This window comes from Indicator indicator, chromosome 32 (assembly GCF_027791375.1).
Source record: "Indicator indicator isolate 239-I01 chromosome 32, UM_Iind_1.1, whole genome shotgun sequence".
Classification (NCBI taxonomy): Eukaryota; Metazoa; Chordata; class Aves; order Piciformes; family Indicatoridae; genus Indicator; species Indicator indicator.
Window position 1 is genome coordinate 3,920,649 of NC_072041.1, and position 20,274 is coordinate 3,940,922.

The window sequence follows — 20,274 nt, forward strand, 5'->3', positions numbered from 1 at the left end:
TGGTAGAGGCAGTAAAGAAACAACCTGTTATAAATTCCTGCAAATCTCACTTGTTTTCAGCCACAGAATTCAGGTCTCATGTATCTAGCAGTTAAAAAGGAAGGAATTTGAATCCTGATACATGTTTCTGTTCACTGGGTAAAACTACAGTTGCAGATTCCTTCATCAAAACACAGCAACTACCTGTGGGGTTTGGAGATCGAGATCCCAGCTCCCAAGCAGGCTCACCCTGGCTGGAATTCACTGGTTTCAGGAAGAATCATGTCCTGCCATCCAACCCAGCATATGTGACAGGTAGATGGAAGTCTGGAAGGGCTGTGTCCTCAGTCAGCACCAGAACCATTACCATTGACAAAGTGTAACAGACTGCACCATCCCTTTATTTACTAAATACTGCACTGCTGATTGGTAAAACTGACTATCCCTCCTCCCTCAGCAAGCTCAGCTCACTGACTCCAACAGACCTATTTATGTGAACAATAATTACTTCTCTGAATAAGGGATTAAATCTCCAGCTATTAGAGTCTAAAGTAAAAGCCCAAACGACAGACACTAATCTCTTCAGGGTATAAAAGTAGTTTTCAGATGGTACATTAACTGACTGTGTCGTTTTATCCAGAGAGTGCCCATTCCATATCAGAATGTGCATACCCTGTGTATTCCCAGGTCCCAGACCAACACTTTGTGCTTCTCTGTGCAAATTCCATCATTTACAGCATTTATAGAATGGCTTAGGTTGGAAGGGACCTCAGAGATCATCTACTGCAATCTCCCTGCCATGGGCTGGGACACCTCTCAACTAGACTCAAGGCTCAAAGCCTCATCCAGCCTGGCCTCAAGCACCTCCAGGTGCTCCATCAACACCACGAGCACCATCAACAGCCTCCCTGGACAACCTAATCCAGAGTCTGTTCCAGAGGCTCACCATCCTTGTACTGAAGAACTTCTTCCTAAGATCCAGTCTGACCCTGCTCTCCCTCACCTTCAAACCATTTGCCCTTGTCCTGTCTCTAGACACCCTAAGGAGAAGTCCCTCTGCAGCCTTCCTGTAGGATTCTCCTGGATTATTCTCTTCTCTAGGCTGTACAACCTCCATCTTACCCTCATAGCAGAGGTGTTCCTTACTCTTTCCCTAACTCCTAACTCCTTCCAATTCACATGGAGCAGAAGAGGGGAGTGCAGTAGGTTCCTGAATGAGCATGAGCTTGCTTTGTAGTAGACAGGTCATACCCTGAACTTTCTACAATCCTTAACTGTCTCCAGCATGCAGACTCTGGGGATGTCTGGAGACAAGTGTCCTAAGGACAGCATATACATTGGAGATGGCATCCTAGGTGATTTTCATGGCTACAGATAGAGATATGTGGACTTAAGAGGTGGTGAAAAAGTACTTACTGCAAGCTGAGTGATCTTTTATGTCACGTTACTCGTTCGAAGGCAAAAGGACTCAAGGTTCCAGCATTCCCATTTCCAAAGAGAGTTTGAGTCCCAACTGAGAAAAATCTTCTGCTGATCATCCCATCAAGCATCAGTGATGTAGAGGAGCTTTGCTCTGCAAATTTCTTGTGCTCCAGGCAGGAGTTTTCAGTCACTGTGTTCAGTGAACCTAGAACTATAAAGAGAAAAGTGGTTACAGTCTCATGGACTTCCAACAGTTGTTGCTGTTACTTTGGCTTCTAAGTAGGTGAGGATGAGTGGAATGAAAGTAGCAGGAACTTCACATAGAAGGGAATGAAAAGAAGGAGAAATGGGAGCTGTTCCTTCAAAGAAACTCTTATTTTACCCTTTCCATATCAGCAGACTCCCTCACCTCTCAGCTAACATACCACAGTATGTCAGTAAGCTGAAACAAAGGCTGCATTTTCCCCCAAAACACAGACCCAAGGTTGGAGACCACATGGGCCATGATTTAGGGCACCTAAACTACTCCAAGACTCATCTGTCCCTCAAGACTCACATTCCCTCAATACTGTTAGAATCAAAAATGAAATAATAAACCCCAGCTCTTCCTTTATCATGGGCTGATAAATTCTCATCCCAAGGTCCTAGACATTGGTATAAAGATTCCTACTGACTACAGCCTTTCATCCAGAAGATCTATAAACTAGCAGCCATGCCCTAATCTGAAATATTCACAGAATCACAGAATGGTAGGGGTTCCAAGGGACCTCTGAAGATCATCTAAGTTCTCTGCTCATTCCATTCTCTAGTATCTAACAACTCTGACCCCAGAATTTGGCCATTTTCCCCAACAAACCTGAGTCATATTTATTGCAGTTGCTGGAGTCGCAGATACTCCAAGGGGTTAAAAGCCATTTTCTTCTGGACAGATTCTGTGTGACTCAATTTCTAAAGCACTAAATTGTAAGCCATAAACCCATGTCATTATTTACTTTCTTAAAGATAACATGGAGCCAGCTTCTCCCTGTGTCTGTCTCTGTTTTGCTGCCTTTTGGGGGCATTCTTTGTGACTCCTGCACGGCTCAGTAATTCCCAAGTCCATGCATATATGGAAAAATCCCTTTCAAACAATGGCCCAGGAGAGGGAAGGAGGAAAGCTCCATGCACCACCAGGCTTGGTTCTCCTGTGGCTCCTGTTACCCATAGCTGGATGCCTCTGTGGCCATCTTCCCTGCCTCCCTGTTCTGCGTGGCACAGCAGAAGCGGTCACGCTTCGCATCCGTTTGAGGGGAAAGGGAAGGGGGAGTGGGGCATGGGGAGGGGGGTCACAGGGGAACAGCATGAACTTGTTCCCAGAGAAGCATGGTGTCCAGCCTGGCGGCTTGCTTTTATCCTGTTTCAGTTCAGTAAAAGCCTCAATTAGCTTCACATTAATTATTAAATCAGAACAATGTGTCTTTGGGTTCCAACAGCTAAATTCTGTTACTGCTGTTTCTTTAGGGAGCTTGGCTACTTTTACAACTTAGGACATAAATATCTTTCTTCAAGCAGTTCCTGGGCTGTTGATTTTATTTTCCTCTCTGGGGGAGTGTTTTTAATCACAGTATCTTCCTGCATGCATGGAAGGAAGTATTTCTGGGCCTGTTACACCTTGAAAGCTTTTTATATCTAACACATAGAGCTCCTCGAGATTCCAAGAGGTGCCAGCAACACAGCCAGGAGATTTCACTCCCCAAGAAAGCTCTCAAATTAAGGCTCACCAAGAAGGCAGAAACATTTGCACAGCCCCTTCATGAGGTTCTAGGACATCTCCAGGAAGGAACAGCTCTAGTACTATAAAATGCTTTTCTTTCTTATGTGCATTTAATGTCTTAGGGAAAGAACCAACCACACGAACCTGGGAGGCTTGGCTGATACACCTCCCAGAGAATGCCAGCAAAATCCTAGTAGAACCCTCCAGATGGTGGACTTGTGAGAGCAAGTAAAAGGTCCTGCCATCTACTCCTCGTCCAGGCATCCACTTTCACATGATTAATTATTTGTTGTGTTAAGCAAATGTGAATGCTTCTAGACCAGACTGAAGAAGGGCTGCTCCTAATCAAAAGCAGCCAGCTTGCTTATTTCTATTTTTTCCCCCTCATTGTCTATTTCAGTGTTTATAAAAACCCAAGTTGGGAGCTGTGTGGCTATGGCCCCCTCACAGCAGCTGGCTTGCTTGTAAAGCCTCCACATCAGCCAGAAAGCCATACCAGATCTATGGTTCATAGAGCCTTCCCAGTGAGAGAAAATACCCTTTGGTGGGAAGGAAGACCAAGGCCTCTGAGCCCATGGTGCACAGAAGGTGGTTCTCCAAGCTGGCTCCAAACAGGGAGGACAGCACAGCAGACTCACACAGAATGGTGTGGGTTGGAAGGGATCTCTGAAGGGCTACAGCAGGATCACCTGGAGGAAAACACCCAGGAACACATCCAGGTGGGTTTTGAATATCACCAGAGATGGAGACTCCACAACCCCTCTGGGCAGCCTGTTCCAGGGTTCTGCCACCCTCAAAGTGAAGAACTTTGTCCTTATGTTTACATGGCACCTCCTGTGTTCCAGTTTGACTCCCCCACATGAGCTGCACAGGGAAGCAGGGATAACACACACTTTTACAAGCAGCAGCCCTGGGCCCCTGCTTGTGAGGCAGCAGTTCTCAAGAGGTCCCCTCCTGCTTGGAACCATCCATTCCTGTTTAGATCCCAAGAGGATGAACTTAGCCACACTCTATTCAAATGTCACAGCTAGCTTCCTTCTCTCACTAGCCCCACACATGAGCTTAGGAAAAGTGACCAATTCCACCCAAAGAGCAGAGATAGAACTCTTCAATGGGCACTGCAGTAAGAGGGGGCAAAGCACCACTCTGCCAATGTATGAGGAGTGTAAACAGCCCTAGGAGAGAGCTCTAAAGCTCCCAGATGTAAATCGTCCTGTGCCAAGGGCCTGCCGAGCCAGGTAGGTTAGAGCAGAGAGCCATTAAAACCAATTCAACTTGAGCAACTCTGAGCAGCTTGTACTTGGTTTTTTTCCCCATTTTTTACTTTTTATAGCTGTTTACAGTCCCAACTTTAATAGTCTTTTTATTTTGGCACAAGACTGATTAAATGCCTAATGCCTGAAGAAAAGTGGGAACACTAGACGATTAGGAATACCTAAATTTATGGCAGGATTAGGTGGAGTTTTATCCTGCTTGACACAGAGAACTAACATGAACCATCAAGAAGGACATTCCAGCCCCATTATCTCCTTCTCCTGCTGTAAAAAATGCAGAAGTAAAGGACTGCACCAAACAAAAAAAGCAGAGAAGTTCATTACATTCAAGCTATCCCAGCACGTTTCTTGAGTAATTCCACAGTAATATAGAAGATATTTTATATAGGAATTAAAGAAATAAAATACTCTAATTCTTCTCTTGCTTGCATCAGTTTAATGTAAGGCAACATTAACAAAAACAGAACCAATCCCCCCCCCCAAAAAAAAAAAAAATTGGTTAGCTCTCATTCTGCTGCCAAGGAAATTTAGGACTGAGCTTAACAGAGTAGGACCAGCAGCAGAAATACCTCCATCCAGTCATATCATTTAAAGTCCTGCTCAGATGTTGGTTGATGAAATTAGCATTTCTGTGACCAGAATGAATGATTCAGGGGCTAATCTAGTACAGGTTTCCTTGGGTTACCTTGGGCATATTTCAACTCCCTTTCTCCAAAGCAGGGAAAACAGACCCTACTTGGATGGCTCTTAGGGACATTGACAAGTTTGCCATGGACTTGGAATAGAGTTAGTGATGGATCCAGAGAAGGATGTACAGATCCTTGCAGGAAGGAGAAGTATAACTCGGAAGCACTATGAGCTGATTATCGTATGGGAGCTGTAGGTTCTCAGCACTGCAGGAAGCCAGCCAGCCAGCCACACACTCATTCTCTCCCTCTAAAAGGATTTTCTTCTAGGCTGAGAATTAGATTTTTTTGAGTATTTGCTCCTACACAGAGCTTACCATTTTAAACATACAGAGCAGGCAATCCAGGAAAGAGGAGCTCAGAGGAAACCAAGAATTGCAAGAAGTTGTTAAGTCTCCAAGCCTGGAAGTGTCCAAAGTCAGGTTGCAACCTGGTCTAGTATGAAGCGTCCCTGCTCATGGTAGGAGTTTGGAACTAAGTGAGCTTTAAGGTCCCTTCCAACACAAACCACTCTGCGGCAGCGAACACTCGCTCATTTAAGTGTTGTGCAATTACCTTACAGAAATGCAGCAGAACAAGCCCCGTCTGCCCTTCCCCGCTCCCTCCTTCCCCCGCAGCCCTTTAAGTCGGGGCGGGTTCGTTACCCCGGGACCCCTCGGAGCCGCTCGTGGAGCCCGGCGCTGCCCGGGCGGGCTTGCAGCGAGCCGAGGGGCCCGCTCGAAGCCCCGGCCGGAGCGGGGAAAGCCGCAGGGCCGCCCCCGGTGGCCGGCAGCCGAGGGCAGGGCTGCGGCGGGCTCGCTGCCAGCCTCCGGGCCCCGCGGGGCAGCGGCGGCGGCCCCAGACGACGCGGCGCGGCCGGGGCGGGGGGAGGCGGCGGCTTCCTGGAAGCGGCGGGTGTCGGGTGGCAGCCGCCGGCCAGGCGCGGGGCGGGCAGCGGCGGGGGAGGGTCCGCCGGAGGGGAACGGCCCCGCCGGGCCCTGCGCTGGGGTGGGGAGGGGACGCCGGGGCTGGCCCCTGGCACGGCGGCTCTGAGGCAGCAACGCTCTGCCCGCAGCTGCGCCGGGCCGCGGTGCTGGAACAGGGCAGCGCGGAAGAGCTGAGCCCCGGCGGGTCACACACGGAGCGATCCCGGGGGGAACGCAAAGTCTTGCCGGGGAGAAACGGTTACAAGCTGCGCCAGGGGAGGTTTAGGCTAGATACTAGGAAGAATTTTGTCACAGAAAGGGTTATCAAACACCGGAATGGTCTGCCCAAGGCAGTGGTGGACTCACCGTCCCTGGAGATGTTCAAGTGCCCACTAAGGGACATGGTTTGGTGTTGACCCTTCAGTGCTGCAGTGAGGGTTGGACTGGATGATCTTCACGGTCTCTTCCAACCAGGTGTGTTCTGAGATTCGGTCCTCACTGTGCTGTGCACCTCCAGAATGCTGCCTTCTCCTCTCAGGCTCCTCTTCCAGGCCCTTACAGCAGACCAGGGTGGCCGGGCCGGCCTCGAGCACAGGCACTAATTAATCTCAGGTGTGCACTAACGGCCAAGACCCACAGGTGAGCCTGATCTGTAGTGTAGCCATGCTGCATATGCTTGTGCATCCTGTGCTCCTGAACAGAGGTTCTTGCTGAGTCCATCTGGGTTTGAGTTTGCAGAATTCAGCTCAAGTCACTGGAATGAAAAAGAAACACCTGAGTCATGCATTTGCTCCTGAAATGCACTTTTGGTTCCCCAAGAAAAGACCAGAGTGTTTTGGTACCTCTTCATGATGCCAACAAAACTGATTTATCTGGAGCAGAACTGAACTGATGGACCTTGAGCACAACTTTTCCAGGATATCTGGACTGATGGAGACACAGAGTGCAAATAACAGTCCCTCCTTCGTGTTAACAAACTATTGTGGAAGGCACCAAGGGAAATTCATTCCTCCCTGATATTTAAGGGGGTAAAGTTGATTTGTTGATCGCTTTTTTGCTTTTATTATTCCTCCAAAGCTGTTTAAGATGCTTAACAAGCTAGCTTTGAAATGAGGAGGAAGAGGATGGGGTTTGCAGTGGCTGTTGATAATGGTGAAGAATTGTACCTGTCTCAGTGGAACTGTGTCTGCTCCAACAGGTTAAATTTGAAGTGACAATTGCTCCATATTTTCAATACTGAAAATTGAGCTGGTGCTTTCTGTGTTATGTGCAGGTAAAAGAATCAGTGCTACTGCATGTGTGCAGCAGTCTTGCCTATTTGAACCCTCTGCCCCAAGGTTTACTGTCATAGAATCATTGCAGTTGGAAAAGACCTTCTAAGATCATCAAGTCCAACCTTCACCCTAAGACCACCCTGCCCACTAAACCACATCCTGAAATGCCATGTCCACACAGTTCTTGAACACCTCCAGGGACAATGACTACCACCTCCCTGGGCAGCCTGTTCCAATGCCTGACCACTCTTTCAGTAATAAAATTTTTCTGATCTCCAACCTAACCCTCCCCTGGCACAATTTCTATCACCTGATACTAGGGACGTCAAGCATACTCTGCACCATGAAACATTTATGTTCATCATATCTCCTCTTCAATTCTCCAGGCTCTTTGGTACAGGCTTTTTCCCCCCAAATTCATTCCCAGACATAAACAACCTCATTTGCCCTCAGTCAAACACCAGTGAAGAGAATTGAGTTATGCTGGAGGCATATTTATCACAGGGAATCTCTTGCCACCAGCACCTGCGCCAGGCAATTATATTGTTAATAATAACTTACACAGAACTCAATATACAGAATTGAGCATTGATGTTTTCTCATCCCAACCTGCAAATTACTGGGTTGTGCCTCTTACGTGGTATCTGTGTAATTTTTTTATGATCAGGTATTTCCCCCTCCCACCCAACTCTTGGCTTACATGTTGGATCTGCTGCCACTGATGCAGGCAGGGATTGACGAGCTATGACTGTGGTGCTTCAGCTTTTAAAACGTGCCACTGATGGAAAATATTTTCGATTGCATGTTTGTAGAAACTCTCTGCTGCCTCCTGCTCCAGTGCTGGCTGCTGCTGGTAGCACAACAACACTCCAAAACTTGCTGTTGACTTGAAAATTACAGGTTTGAATGATAACTCCATTTCACTCTAGGATGTACATAATGCAATGATCTAAAAAGAGATGGCTTTGGCAGTGGATCAGGGCTCTTAATTTCCCCACTTAGTTTGTATCTGCTGCTTTAAAAAATTGGGGTTTGCAGGATAAATGTCATTCACACATAGAATCATTTCAGTTGGAAAAGATCTCCCAACAGAGAGCTATGAGAATGATAAGGAATTTGAACATCTCTCCTGTGAAGAAAGCCTGAGAGAACTGGGGCTGTTGAGTCTTGAGAAGAGAAGGCTGAGAGGGGATGTCATAAATGTTTATAAATACCTGAGGGGTGGGTGTCAAGATGAAGGTGCCAGGCTCTTTTTGTAACAGAACAAACAACTACAGGTACAAGCTAGAACACAGGAACTTTCCACAAGAGGTTCCACCTCAACATGAGGAGACACTTCTTTGCTGTGAGGGCTCTGAAGCCCTGGAGCAGGCTGCCCAGAGAGGTTGTGGAGTCTCCTTCTCTGGAGACTTTCAAAACCCATCTGGATGCTTCCCTGTGTGACCTACTCTAGGTGATCCTGCTTTGCCAGTGGGGTTGGACTAAATGATTTCTGGAGGTTCCTTCCAATCTCTACCATTCTATGTTTCTAAGATCATCGAGTCCAGCCATCAACCTAAGACCACCATGAGCACTAAACCATGTCTCAAAGTGCCATGTCTCTGACCAACACGAAGGATTTAACTTTGGGAAACTAAAATCATGAGCTTCTGTAGCTCTAATAGAAAAGGATTTACAGAGGCTGAGAAACATTGGGTGGGACCTGATGGGACAGGACACTAGAGAGCAGCTAGCTTCTGCCAGGGTTGGGTGCAGCCTCTCAGTGACAGGAACAGCTTTCCCTCATCACTGACACAGGGTGTAAAAGAAAATTAGGGGTCACAGTCATGGCCATGCTTGCATTCACATCAGGGCTGTGTCTGTCCCTGTAATACCCTGATGCATTATGACAGAGGAAAAGCCTCAAATGGAGAAGTCCAGGAGTATTTTTTCCACTCCCTTTCCCCTGAAAATCTTGCCAAAAATCAACTGTCAATTATTTCTTTTTTTTTTTTACAAACTCACACTTTGAGTTGATCATTTCACAATCAACATTACTCAGAGCCTCCAAGAAGCAAACCCAGCTTTGTATCACCAACAAACTAAATCATTAATTCTGCATTTTAATTGACCACAGGAGCAGTCCCCTTCACTGTCATCATTTACATATGCAGGAGAGTTAATGAATGCATAGGATTGCCACTACACCATGTGGAATTTCTTGCCTTTATGCTTTCTTTTATTTTTTAGCACTTCTGGTTACATAACCTCTGGTCAATTCCTGGCACATTTCACCATCCTGATACTTCCCCACATTCCCTTTCTGGTGTTTTGGAGATTTATAGCTGTGAAGGAAAATAATCTTCAATGGAGATGGACTAAAGGGAAGGGCATGTCAGGTCTGATTGGAAAAGAATCCACATATATTTAGAGCAGACAAGAATGGAATAAACCCTACCTATCTTTAAGCAAAGACTAAATGAATGAGAAAGAAGAAGGAAAGAAAAGGAAAAGAAAACAGAGACATTCATTTTGGTCCTCATGAAGCCAGCAGCTTTAGGAACACTTGACTTCTAGCTCTGCCAGAAACATGCTGCACCTTCCACCTCACCATTAGTATTTATCATTCTAGAAAAATTAAAAACAAAACCAAAATAACAACCCCCACTCCCCCCTTGCTTTTTCAGCCCAGCTTCGAGGAATGGGAATCCAGACAAACTGCTGGAAGGAAGGAAAGCTTTGGGATTCTGCATTTTATTTTATTAGGTGTAAGTGAGTTATTTTGATTATGTTGGCAAGAATTGGGGAAAAAAAATAGCCCTGTGGCAGCAGCTCTGTCCCCTCTCTACCCTTTTCTCCATCCACATGTGCACTCTCAGCATCCACTGCCACAGAACCTAGGCAGCAAAGGCTCACGGGGCAAGCCTCCATGGTGCCTCTGTGCTTGGCCAGGTTTGCTTAGGTGGGAGACAGAGAAACCTTCTTTATTTTTAATCAAAGCCTGAAACTAGGGAAAGGAGGGAGCAAAACCACATGAAAATCTCCCAGATTTTTTTCTCCCCAGTGTTGGGCAGTGCTCTCAGGAGTTTTCCTGGGAGTGAGTGGCATTCTTTGCAAGCTGCCTTGGAGCTCCACGTGTGTGGCAAGAACGTGGCTGCGCTGTTCTGTAGTGAGAATGACGGGCAGCATCCGCCAGCCGCGGGGCCCCAGGGAAATCAGTGCTCCTTCCTGACATCTCCTATCTGCCACTGGGTAGGCAGTGGGGAGCTGGGAATCCTGGGGTTTATTTTTCAGTCTGTCACTCAATTTTCGTGTGAGCCTGGAGTCATTTAACTTATCTACTTACCAGCTTCCTGGTGACTCTTCACCCACCAGACAAAAACGGGAAGTCGAAGATCAGTGATTCATAGAATGGTTTGGGCTGAAAGGGACCTGGAAGATGATCTTGTTCCAGCCTCCCCACCATGGACAGGGACACCTTCCACTAGCCCAAGTTGCTCTTGGCCTCATCCAGCCTGGCCTTGAACACTTCCCTCTGGACATCCACAACCTCGCCAGCCAACCTGTTACAGTGTCTCCCACCCTTACTGTAAAGAATTTCTCCCTAACCTCTAGTCTAAATCTCCCCTCTTCCAGCCTAAGATCTGCCATCCTTGCACTGCCAGGAAGGACCCAATGCATGCAGCAGAAGTCAACTAATTTAAAGTCTAGATGCAATCCTCAATGCAAACCTAGGGAGAGGAGAACAAAGCTTGAGCCTAGAATGGGTATAGGAAAACACAGCTTGGATAGAAAAATTCTTCCCACAGAAGCCTCCATAGGCTCCCAGGCTTACATAAACCAAACCCTAGCAGAATTGATTGAAATTAATAGCAGAACTTTGCTAAGGTCCATCTAGTATTAAGCAAGAGACCTGGAACTCCCCATAGAGCACAGAAGGGAAGGTCAGATTTTTTTCCTTGGCCATGTGCAAGGCTAAGGAGTGAGCACAGAGGCTACATGACCAACTTGGATTCTGCCTGCAGGATCTGTGCATTCCCTGTGGGATAAGATGAGGAGGCCAGCTGAATATACTGCTCAAGAGTGGGGCAAGACTACACCAAAGGAAAACACAGAGATTAGTACAGGAGCACTGAGCTTCTGAATGGGTCTATGGAGACTGCCCCATGAAATGCAAAGTTCTGAAGTGTGATTGAGCCTCCATCTTGTCCTGGAATGAGAGAGCAGAAAACAAGGCTCATTTTTTGTTGGTTTGCATGTCTCCTGTGAAGTCCATACAGGAAAGGCATAGGGAGTAAGTAGGTTAGCTCCTGAAACCAGGCAGTTTCCTAGGCATGGTCCTGTGGATTGACCCTGTGTCCTCATCTTAACTGCTGTTAAAGGCATCACTCAAGGGGAGTTAAAAAAAAAAGGAGGGAATAATAGAGTTCTGAAAACTTGGAGGAACAAAAAAGTTAAGATCTCATGAAAAAGAAGCTTCCCATGCTGGAAGAAGTGGGAAGCGATAAAGAGGGAAGTGTGGCCTTCCCAAAACACAAGGGAGAGAGCAAGTGGTCCGAGGGTGAAGCGTGGATGTGAAATACAGCCCTGCAGCAGCTGTTCAGCACGTTAGCCTGTTGGTGTGCAGGCTCCTGTCCAACAGCTTTCAGGCAGAATCCCAGTCCAGCAGGAGCAACAAGATGAATGCAGCAGGGTGGGAGTCAGCCCTTGCAGGCTGTAAACTGATGCAGAAATGCTGCCTTCTTTTCCTGGGGACAGCCTGGATGCAGTTGTGATGGAGAAAGGGAAGGGAGCAGGTTCTCAGCTCCCCTTACTGGATGCTAGAAAGGGCTGCAAGAGGAAGAACAGTAAGAATTGGAATGCTTTAGGCTTCATCCAAGCCTGTCTGTCCAAAACAAGAGGTTTTATGCATTAAGATATTCTTGGCAGGTGGTCAGGCAGTACTTTTTTTCTTTTCACTCTTTCAACCTCTTAATGGTGACAGGGTTTCCAAGGCTGATGGGAAGCGATGATGCAGAAGACACCTGCACTGACTGGCTCTGATAGAGGGCTCCATAACAGAGCAGATGGAGGGCATCAGTTCCAGTGAAGGCAGCCAACCTTTCCAACCCACTCCCACAATATAAACACCCCCTCAGCCCTGGAAGCCTGCATGCATCTACTGCAGGAGCACCCAGCAAGCAAAACTACTCCTTGCTATTCAGAGGCCCAGGGATTGACCTCATCTGCTCAAGATGCTGCTTGAGCTGGAAAGCATTTATTAATAAAAGTTGCAAATTCCAGGAAGAGTGAAACATTCAGCAGCTCCTGTCAAAGCCAGCAGGCACATCAGGATACACAGCCCATGGAAACACACACCTGGCAGCTAAAACGCGATGCTGGAGTGGTGCAGGGTCTGTGCTTTCCCTCAGGTGAAAGAGTGAGTGATAAAATGGGCAGTTCACACCTCCAAATCCATTTAGAGAATAAACCTTTCTGCTGCCAGACCTGAGATCAGGTCAAATTTGAAGGAAATAGCTAAACCTTTCCCTACAGTCCCTTTAGTCTCCAGCAAATAGAGCTGTGTAATCCAGGAAACACCCTGCCTCCAAAGCCTGAAGCTCAGATCTCAACACTGGCAGCAGAAGTGCCTCAGACTGATCTCATCTGTCGGGACAAGGATCAAAGTGCTCGCTTGCAGCATGACCTGTGGGGGCAAGTTGCTTGACCTCCAGATACAAGTCAGCCAGCTGAGCTTGAAAAGCACTTGGGAAAAACCTAGCACTGCAGAGGCATTTGGAAAACCAGATGTTGAGTCAGAGCAGAGTTTTCCAGGGGACAGGAATTACCAGCAATGGTAGGGTGTAGTTCCCTTACTGAAGAGCACAATAATGACATCAGCTCTGTGCATGCCTACTTGTCCCCATCCCTATTCCAGACTGGAAAAAATATCCTTTTTTTTCCCCTAAGAGGTTCAATATGAGTTCAGACATATGTGGTTCAAACCACATTCAGCAGCCTTACAGCAGACAGGGGTCAAAACCAGCACTGAGCAGAGTCGAACCAGTACTGAGCACAGCACTCCTGGCTGTGATAGGTAATTTCTCTGCTGCAGACCAAGTCCCAGAGATCTATTTTCTTGGGGCTTCTCTGTATTATGGAAATGAGCTACCTACTCACTAGGTATTTTACTGGAACCACTTTAACCACCAGGCATTTCTTTTCAAGAGCAAGCACTTCTGCAAATGAGACATAGGAGATTACCAAGGGCTGCCTGCCCAGTAAGCATGTGTGTGGGAAGGGGAGTACCTCTTGAGGAGGCTTGCTCTCTCAGATGCCCCTCAGGGCACATTATATGTCAAAAAGCAGACTCATCTGGGAAGAAGGAGTTTGAAAGGGCAAGGGAGGAGGCAGCATGTGAAGGCTTTTCTCACCACAGTGGCAGGAAATGGAAAAAGCAAGTTTGTGGCAGGAAGAGTGAGAGTGATGGAGCTCCTGGCTGCACCCACCCTGCAGCAGCACCAGGGTCAAGTGTGAAAAACCTCACATCACCTCTTTGAGAGTCCTTGTGTTGCTACAAGAAGGGCTGGTTTTCTGGCTCTGACATTTGGCCTGCCTGTAAATGAGTCCACTAATTCCCTTAATGCTGCTGCTTCAAGTGGTGCTAATTAGACATCTGCAGCAGGGTACAGTTTGGTCCCCTGCTTAATTGGCATCAATCCTCTCTAGCTGGGCATAGCAGTCTGAGGGCAGAGCATGTAAGGGTGGCCTGTACCCACTGCAGTCTCCTGTAGGGCCTCTACCATTCACACACAGACCAGGAAAACGTCCACAAAGTCAGGTTGTCCAAGCATTTCATGCAGCCTGTGTTCTCACTGGTACCACAGATGTTCAGGAAGTGCCTGTACACCCTGAATGAGGCAAAGGGATTGCATGGATGCTTGTTTGTTTGTGGGGTTTTTTTATGCCCACACTCAGCTTATTGCTCACAGCCATGCTTGGGTACATTTTAATTAGCTTATTACTTTTTCTTTTTTTTTTTTAATCTCAAAACATCTGACTGAAGGAATAAAAATGTCTCAAAACATACAGAAGCTTTTCAAAGTCTCCCATGATTAAACTTCTTGCTGCTTCAGCATCAGGAGTTTTATCATGGTTGTATTTCCTTTAGATTCATAGTTGCTTGCTGATCTGATTAATTCTCTGTCTTTCTCTCTGAATATTCAGTGAGTTGTTGCATGTCCAAGGGCTCTGAATTCTTCCAGATTTATACTGATTTATTTTGATCCCTACCATTTATTACTTCAGAAACCAGAAAGAAAAGTGGGAGGGGTTAGTCAGCTGTCTGTATCAGTCCCATTCAAAGTCAGGACTAGAAGGAAAAAACCACACACCAAAAACCAAGTGATGAAAAAAAATGCAGACTGGGAAAAGGTGCAAAAAGGAATGAGACCTGGCAATAAATTGTTAATGTCCAATTATTTCAGGCTGAAACAGGCAGCACCAGCAGCCTCTCAGTACCTGTTCCTCTCTTTACACATACAACTCTTCTCAAAGCAAGCTCAAGTGTTGGTCTTGCAGTTTGTAGCTTTTCAGAAGGTTCTCCCAAAGAAGCCCACATCTTACAGCTGTCTGGAGGTTTATTTACTTCTCTGCAATGTGAACCACGAAGCACACACACTGGACCTCACAGACATATTTCTCCTAGACCTGAGTGAATCCTGATTCATGATAAGAAAGAGTAGCTCAGATGTCAGCACCCACCAAGTTACTGGTTTCTATCTCCTAGCCTGCATGATAATTTAGCCCCAGAGGCCATTCTGGGCCCAGGCTTTTCTGCTTGAGCAATTTGCCAGGCTGTGGCAAAGAGCAAGGTGGATGCTGCAAGACCATGAAACATGGAGGTTGTGTTGCCCAGAGAGGAGGGAGATGCCTGCAGCAGGGTAGGAGGCCACAGGGTGAGTGTTGTCTCTGTACAAGTCAGATGTTGGACTGTGATCCACAGGGCTTGGCTGGGGTCCAATTACACAATAATTCCACTGAAACTGGTGAGTGTAGATGCTGGAGGGAGGGGAAAGAACATAGAGGGGAGGGGCAGAGAGATAGAGAGATACACCTAGAAAATACCCCTCCAGAAGTGATCTCAAAACAGCATCTCATAGCAAAGCCATCCAAGCAGGACTTGATTGTTTTCCCATCAAGTCTTCCTGTAGGCCCCCAAGGCCTGAAGACAGAAAACAAAACACACACACACACAAAACTAAAATAAAAAGAAACAAACCAAGAAAGACATCAGCGACTACAACAACAACAAAAACAAAACAAACCAAAAAAAAAAGAGGACAAGGAGGGTGTGGGAGTCTACTCGGCGCTGACAGAAGATATTCAGTGCTGTTTGAACTTCATTGGTGGTATGGTCTCACATTTCTTAGGCTCTTGACATAGGCATTGGCTCCAGGGGTGAGACCATCTGCATCTCTGTTTTGCTGGGATTGCTTCCATGCAGAGGGCCAGGAAAGGGAGATGGATTTCATCAGAACTGCCTTCTAAAATTCCCATCTTTTCTCCTGCCCCACCCCTTGCCAAGAGGGAGGGATGGGAGGGCTAATGAGATTTCTAATTCCAGCTCATTTTGGTGCATTCTAGTACCAGCCAACAGCTGCATCCCAGCAGCATTCAGACATAAACACCCTTCTCACAGAATGAGACACAGCCCTTAATTCAGCAGCAAACTCTCACCTTACCTTTCAGGGACAGTGTAAAGGTAGGGAAATGTAGGATGAGGAATATTTAACCTGCATTAAGAAACACTTCCTAATAAAGACTGAAATGATGGAAAATCTGACTTAGCCATTCAAGACATGAAAGAGTTCACTGAGGTAATGACAATGGAAGAAGTTGTAGTGAACACCATGGCATGGCAATGCCTTTTGCTAATGTTGGCCAGCAATTAGGCTAAGCCATGTGGTCTGGATTTGAGTGAAGGTGAATAACCCCTAAGGATGTGTATTTCTGAGGGCTTAGAGGCCACAGGCCACATTCTTCCTCAATATCAACTCCACAAGTAGCTCATGGTGACTGGCCCCATTTCATAGATTGAGCAATGTGGTTAAGAGGAGCAAGAGAAAAAGCTTCTGTATGTTTTGAGACATTGTTATCCTTTCAGTCAGGTCTTTTGAGATTAAAAAATGAAAAGTAATGAAAAAGAATTGGAGTCCAAAGTCCTAGCAAATTGTGGCACTCATTCCATAGCAATTGACACTGAGAAAGGCAGGCTCCTTGTCTGCAAGAGCAAAATTTACAGGGATCAGGAACCTGTTGCATTCAGTGTTGCACTATAGTCTTAAGGCTAGCAGTCCACCACCCTGCTTGCTATGCAAGAGCAATTGTCCACCTAACCAGACCCACTAAATCCATCAGTTGTGTCTGTCACTGGAGAGTTACCTGCTTGCAACGCTGAGAAATAATGCAGTCACCTGCAGAGCAGCACGTTGCCACCACTCTTCTCTCTGCTTCTACACACGGGCTCCTGAAATCTTACATCCCTGGCAGAATGCAGAATGCTTGCCAAAGCACATGGCCTTATTCAGAGCCAGAACTCAAGATCATCTCCATTGCCTGCTGCAGTCACATCTCACCCCATGGAGTCCATGGACCCATCCAGCAGTCCTTGCTGCTGATGGGAGGACAGTGCTGACAGAGCTGTAACTACCAACGTGCCCATGGCTGGCTCCATCTTGTCCCCGGTTACATCAGTGGAGCGGGAAGAGAATTGAAGCACGGAACTCCCTCTCTCTGCTCCAGAAACATTGATTTAGATCATGCTGGTGCTGCTGTTTATTTTCTCCTATGTCCCCTATGTTCCCTCCAGAGCTCCTGCCACCCCTCCAAGCTACTCCACAGCTCATGACCAGCAGGCAGCAGCAATAATTGAACATTCAGGGGCTGGGAGCTGCCTGCGTGTTGCTGGGTTGGAAGCTGGGAAGGGAAGCAGAAGCCAACACAAGTACTTACTGGGAAAAAATAAATAAATCTGCATTTTATTTTGTTGAAAAATATTCTTGCCAGAAGCTCTGCTCCATAGACATGCTAATTATCTGGGAGTCACTGTGTGTGTGGGGGCTGCTAACTCCCACCTCTCCTTTGGGGGAACAAACAGACGGCTTTTTATTTGTGTGGTGGTGTTTGGTTTTTTCCCTCTACCCTTCCCTTGTCATTCTGGCTGGTGAAGCAGATCTGCCCAAACCTCCCTCTTGCCAGAGGAGCTGCAGCAGCCCTTTCCTGAGACATTCTGTGGGAGGAAAACACAAAACTTCCCTCTGCCCACGGGGCAACTCCCCCCCCCAACACAGTCTGGAGCCACATCAGTCACGCCGACAGGACAGTGCTGGAGGCTCTCCATGCTGCCAATGCACTGCACCAGCCAACCCCTCTGAGCACAAACCCATTCAGATCCTGCACCCCTTCCCTCTGTACAATCTTCCTCCCTCGTTGCACATGCTCACTCCATCCCCATCCTCCAGTTTGTGACTCTTTCCACTTCATTCCAAGCACAGCTCTGTCCCCATTCACCCTTTCTGTCCAGGAAACTGGGGGAGTCACTATCCCTGGAAGTATTTAAAAGATGTTTGGATGAGGAGCTTAGGGACATGTTAGGTTATGGTTGGACTCAATGACCTTAAGGTCTTTTCCAACCAGGCGATTCTATGATTCTTCCTCCTGGCAGATCCCACTCTGCAACCTCACCACCACGACTCTCCTCTCTCCATCTTGTAGTTCCATGTGCCACAGCCCATAACCCTCTTCTTCACACCTTTGATGTACTGTCACAGCACTTCTCTCCACACATCACTTCAGACACCACATTCCTCATCAGGTTCCTACTAATCTCCCACCCCTCATTTACAAACCTTCCTGCCTCTCTTCACTCAGCTCTCCTAATTATTCACTCACACATAGTCTTCCCTGGCTTTCCCTCTCTAGCTGATACCTTCCCATGCAGATGCCTTTTACAGACCCACAGAACTGCCCAGAGTGGAAAAGACCTTTAAGATCATCAAATCCAATCATTAACCCAACACTGACAGGTCCTTGACCAAACCATATCCCTAAGCACTACATCTGCACAACTGACAAGATTCTGGACCCAACCTCATGACCTCCACCCTTTGGGTATTGATCAGCATCTAGAAGAGCCCTTCTCAGGCTGCTCTTTTCTCAGCTAAACAGCTCCAAGTGTCTCAGCCTGTCCTCCTGAAAAGAGAGATGCCTGAGACTGCTGTGGGTGGGGAGAGGAAAGGAAATTGGGGAGGGAAGGAGGGAAATGGTGGAAGGACAGGAAAACAGAATAATGTCTTGAGGCTCAAGTCCCAAACTGGGAATCAGAACACCCCCAAACTCTTCCAGCTCTGGCAGCAGTTCACTGCAAGGCCTCAGGCTATTCTCTTCACGTCTTTGTGCCTGCTTTCCCCATCTAAAATGACAGTGATCATCACTGCTGCCTAAGGCAGAATGAAGGTTCATGTTTGAAGAGTGCTCCAAGACATTTCTCAAAATATTATTAGCAGTTTCTGTCCCTCATGCCTCTTGGGAAAACTGACCAAGTGATAGATGGAAACTGAACGTTCTCAAGAAGTACTGAGGCCAACTTCCTTGCTGCTTCGTGTGGCCACATTCGGATGGTGCTTCAAATACTATGCAGGTGGAGATGCACACTTGGCTTGGGACTGCTTGCTAACACTCCAGTGTGTGCACTTGCATGCACAACACATCAGAGCTGAGCCAGGTTCCTAATGGTTTGCCCATTCTCTGCAGTGTCTTTCATGCCTTTCTTGATCCCCTGTGCCAAATATCACCTGCAAGGCATTGACAAGACTGAGTCAAACTAAAAGGATGAGAAGAGGAGAACTATCACTGAGTCAAACTAAAAGGGTGAGAAGAGGAGAACTATCACTGAGTCAAACTAAAAGGATGAGAAGAGGAGAACTATCACCCAAGCATGGCCACAGGCTCCACCACATCTGGAACTGGTTTATGATGGTTCATGGTGGAGTTTCCCCATCCCTTGCAGGCCTGAGCAGGGGAGGAAAATACTGAAGTTAAAAAAAGGTCTAATAAGAGCTCTGGCTGCCCTGCAAAAGGGTTTTTACATCTTACAGAAGCAAAAGCAATGTCCACTTCATAGCATGAATGCCCTGCTTGTTTCACTGCTGCAAACCACTCCCTATAATCAAATGCAATAGTATGAGAGGAAACGCCTTCGAGTTGCATCGGGGAGGTTTAGGTTGGATATAAGAGGAGGAGAAGAGAGCGAAGGAGAAGAGAAGCACCTGAGAGAGCTCAATAGCAAGCAGGAGTGAAACAGAAAAAGAAAGGAGCTGAGTGAGATGTTTTGTGGGCTGCTGCTGATGTTGGGGAGCTCTGCCCTGTTTCGTTTTCCACTCGCAGCCCCCAGCATTCTTGGTTCCAGCCACAGACTTTCCCGCAGGGAGGACGCTCAGCCGTGGCCGGGGGACAACCCCAACCGTCGCACAAACAAGAGCTCTCTGATCGCTGCCTTTCTCTGTCCTTTTCCTCTTTGACATGCATGTTCCGTTTGGAGAAGCCCTCTGTCCCCTCCCACGCTCTCCCCCAGCCATCTGGTTACGGTTTGCACCATGACGTGCTTGCTTCCTCTGTGGTTGATTTGCTTTTTTTAGCCAAACCGGAGAGGGGCAGAGAAATACCCTGTGTGCTTTGGGGAGCAGCTACCCACCCCCCAGACACTTACTCCAGTTATTAGAGAGGGCTTGCGTGGAGAGTTAGGGGAAGGGTGGGGTTTGGTTTTGTTTTTTTCCCCCCTCCCCCATGAAGCTAATAAATGGGGGCTCCTCACAGCATCTGCTGTGGATGCCTGAAAGCTTTATGAGGATGTTGGTTTTGAAGAATCTTGTCAGATGATGAGGCAGAGTGATCTGGCAGTTGGAGTGGGAGGGAGGCCAGGGGAGGCCATCAGGAGAGCACTTGGCACCCACAGTCACTCTG